Below are 3,936 nucleotides of genomic sequence, written 5' to 3'. Positions count from 1 at the left end.
CCTGTCCACAGCCTCAAACAGTCAGACTCCAAACTCCGCCATGGCCAAGACCAAAGAGCTTTTGAAGGACACCAGGAAAAGTATTGTAGACCTGCACCAGACTGGGAAGAGTGAATCTACAATAGGCAAGCAGCTTGGTGTGAAAAAATCAACTGTGGGAGCAATCATCAGAAAATGGAAGACATACAAGACCACTGATAATCTCCCTCGATCTGGGGCTCCACGCAAGATCTCATCCCGTGGGGTCAAAATGATCATGAGAACGGTGAGCAAAGATCCCAGAACCACACGGGGGGACCTGGTGAATGACCTGCAGAGAGCTGGGACCAAAGTAACAAAGGTCACCATCAGTAACACACTACAACGGCAGGGAATCAAATCCCGCAGTGCCAGACGTGTTCCGCTGCTGAAGCCAGTGAATGTCCAGGCCCGTCTGAAGTTTGCCAGAGAGCACATGGATGATACAGCAGAGGATTGGGAGACTGTCATGTGGTCAGATGAAACCAAAGTAGAACTTTTTGGTATAAACTCAACTCGTCGTGTTTGGAGGAAGAAGAATACTGAGTTGCATCCCAAGAACACCATACCTACTGTGAAGCATGGGGGTGGAAACATCATGCTATGGGGCTGTTTTTCTGCCAAGGGGACAGGACGACTGATCCGTGTTAAGGACAGAATGAATGGGGCCATGTATCGTGAGATTTTGAGCCAAAACCTCCTTCCATCAGTGAGAACTTTGAAGATGAAACGAGGCTGGGTCTTCCAACATGACAATGATCCAAAACACACCGCCCGGGCAACAAAGGAGTGGCTCCGTAAGAAGCATTTGAAAGTCCTGGAGTGGCCTAGCCAGTCTCCAGACCTCAACCCCATAGAAAATCTGTGGCGGGAGTTGAAAGTCTGTGTTGCTCGGCGACAGCCCCAAAACATCACTGCTCTCGAGAAGATCTGCATGGAGGAATGGGCCAAAATACCAGCTACTGTGTGTGCAAACCTGGTAAAGACCTATAGTAAACGTTTGACCTCTGTTATTGCCAACAAAGGTTATGTTACAAAGTATTGAGTTGTATTTTTGTTATTGACCAAATACTTATTTTCCACCCTGATTTACGAATAAATTCTTTACAAATCCTACCATGTGGATTCATGGATTTTTTTTTCACATTCTGTCTCTCACAGTTGAAGTGTACCTCTGGTGCAAATTACTGACCTCTGTCATCATTTTAGGTGGGGGAACTTGCACAATCGGTGGCTGACTAAATACTTTTTTGCCCCACTGTATAATATATTTTTGTGGGAAAAATAAGCAAGCAAGCATTTGTTTATGCAGTCAGCAGACTTTTTATTAATATTCAACATGGTCTTTTTATATTAACAATTATTAGAAATTAGAAAAGATTTGTGGAGGACCACTGGTAGGACAACAAAAACAAAAAATACGAAAAGTTTTTCCTTATACTGTCATGTAATAGGATCAGTCACCAGCTGCCGATAACTTCTTGAGCCAAACCCATCTGTGAACTTGTCAGATACACGCCTGTAAAGATTTCCCATCACTCTGACAAAATCCTTCCACAGACAGACAGACTGACACATTTATGGTAGGTTTCCTGCTACAGTAGGAGGATTTTACTGCCGTGATGTCAAAGGTGAAAACAGTACCAGCTGCTAAATATATATTTGTAAGCCAGATCAAGTTAATTCATAGGGAGTTGCAAACACATAGGAAACAGAGTGGAAAGGGGTCATGGGCCTTGTATACTGTAGTTATTACTCTAAAAGTAAAGCAGTAATGCATATTGTTGCATATTTATGGGGTTTTTACTCAGCTATCTGTTGTTGTTGTTGTTTTAATTCCACAAACACAAACATGGTGTATCATTTTCACAAAACAAGCTTTGTTTCTTAACCATGTGTGACTGTGAGGTGCATAATTTTGACTAATCCGTCACATCATCTAAAAAATCCTCCAATCATTGTCAGTGATTCATCATGTCGATTTGAACTATAAAAAATGTTTAATTTAATTTGTATAAAGCACAGTTTTAACACACACAGTCTTTGCCTTTGTCTATTGCTGTCATGAACCGAAGTTCCGAGCGCAGGCAGGACCCAGTAGCAGAACACACACACTAGGGTAGGAGCGAATAAAGAAAGTAATTTTTATTGCAACTAAAGGTGTCCCGTGAGGGTAGCCAGAAAAACAACGTATGAAACCAGAAGAAACCGAGGGACCGCACAGGGAACGCCGAGAGCGGGGCTGTGAGAGGCTGTAAAACAAAAAGAGAGACAGATTACTGGGGTGCGGAAAAAAGGCAGCATACGAGGGAAGGTGGAGTGTGCGTCTCACGGTGATAGCCGGGCCGAGTGAACCAGAGGGGGGTGGAGCTCCAAAAGGGGTCGAGACGGCGAAGCTGAATGTGAACCAAATCTCAGGCGGACAGGTGGACAGGTGGACAGGCAGGTGGCTCGAAAACAAAAACACGCCGAGTTGTGATCTGGGTACACAGGGAAAAAAAAAACAGTGTTAGGTCCGATGGAGAGTTTGTCATACGAGTTCTTTTCCCGCAGGCGTACGTTACCGCTGAGAGGCGACTACGGACTGGCGTGGAGCAGCAGGTAGGGCAGGATTAAATAGTCCACCTGGTGATCGCCTGGGATGGGATGCAGGTGTGGGGTTAGCAGCCACGCTCGTGGGCGTGGACATCCGACGAGCCGGGCGGGAGGAGGGGGCTCGGAAGGAGGGCACAGGGGGCTGAGGCGGACCGGCTTAAGTTGAGATACATGGAACGTGGGATGCACACGCCGAGAGGCCGGAAGCCGGAGCCTGACTGCCACCGGGTTGATGACTCGGTCCACTTCGTACGGCCCGATGAAACGGGGAGCCAGTTTGCGGGACGTGCCCCGGAGCGGGATTTTCCCAGCAGCCAACCAAACCTTCTGTCCCGGCTGGTAGTCAGGGGCTGGGGCGCGGCGACGATCGGCGTAGTGCGCCTGTCGTTCCTTTGCGCGCAGGAGGGCGCGGCGAGCGCAGCGCCACACACGTTGGCAGCGCCGGAGGTGATGAGGGGCCGACGGGACGTAGAGGGACAGGTCCTCTTCCGGGAAGAGCGGAGGCTGATACCCGAGGGACGCTTCGAAAGGAGAGAAGCCGGTGGAGGACGAGGTGTGAGTATTGTGGGCGTACTCCACCCAGGGCAGGTAAGTAACCCAGGAGGAGGGGTTTTGACTGGCTACGCACCTCAGCATAGTCTCCAGCTCCTGATTAAGGCGTTCAGTTTGCCCATTGGATTGCGGGTGGAAACCGGAACTCAAACTGACCTTGGCGCCGAGAATGGAGCAGAAGGTCCTCCACACTTGTGAGGTGAACTGGGGACCGCGATCGGAGACAATGTCCAGGGGAATTCCGTGGAGCCTGAAGACTTCCGTGACTAACGCTTGGGCAGTCTCAGCAGCCGAGGGCAGCTTGGCTAGCGGGACGAAGTGGGCGGCCTTAGAAAACCGATCCACAACGGTGAGGATGACACATTTTCCAGAAGAGGTGGGGAGACCGGTAACAAAGTCGAGCGAGATGTGAGACCAGGGCCGGTGGGGAGTAGTGAGTGGGTGGAGCTGGCCCATGGGATGTTTCGTGGATGATTTATTACGAGCGCAGACGGCACAGGCAGACACGTAGTCCCTCACGTCCCGTAGTAGCGATTTCCACCAGAAGTGTCTGCTGAGGAGGCGCGCCGTTCTGCTCACGCCCGGGTGGCACGCGAATCGTGCTGTGTGGATCCAGTGGATGACTGCTCCCCGGGCGGCGGCGGGAACGAAGCGCCGTCCTGGCGGTCCAGTCCCTGGGTCAGGGTCCCCCGGGAGCGCTTGGCGAATGGTCTCCTCAATCTCCCAGGTGAGAGCACCCACCACGCAGGAGGCAGGCAGGATGGTGGCGGG

The 3,936-nt window shown here is 50.5% G+C and overlaps 1 long non-coding RNA gene across 1 annotated transcript; it reads right to left on the bottom strand.

The window, feature by feature from the left end:
• Positions 1–1,386: 1,386 nt before the first annotated feature.
• On the bottom strand, positions 1,387–3,052 carry LOC146641478 (uncharacterized). The gene is made up of 3 exons (XR_014909714.1): positions 2,583–3,052; positions 2,351–2,498; positions 1,387–2,270 (listed from the first exon to the last, which is right to left on the bottom strand). It is a non-coding gene; the product is annotated as an uncharacterized LOC146641478 (long non-coding RNA).
• Between the last annotated feature and the right edge of the window lie 884 nt (positions 3,053–3,936).

Source organism: Rhamphochromis longiceps, linkage group LG23 (genome assembly GCF_057381845.1).
Source record: "Rhamphochromis longiceps isolate RC_006_pf linkage group LG23, R_longiceps_female_GT1.1, whole genome shotgun sequence".
NCBI lineage: Eukaryota > Metazoa > Chordata > Actinopteri > Cichliformes > Cichlidae > Rhamphochromis > Rhamphochromis longiceps.
This window is presented reverse-complemented; position numbering and strand designations above follow the sequence as displayed.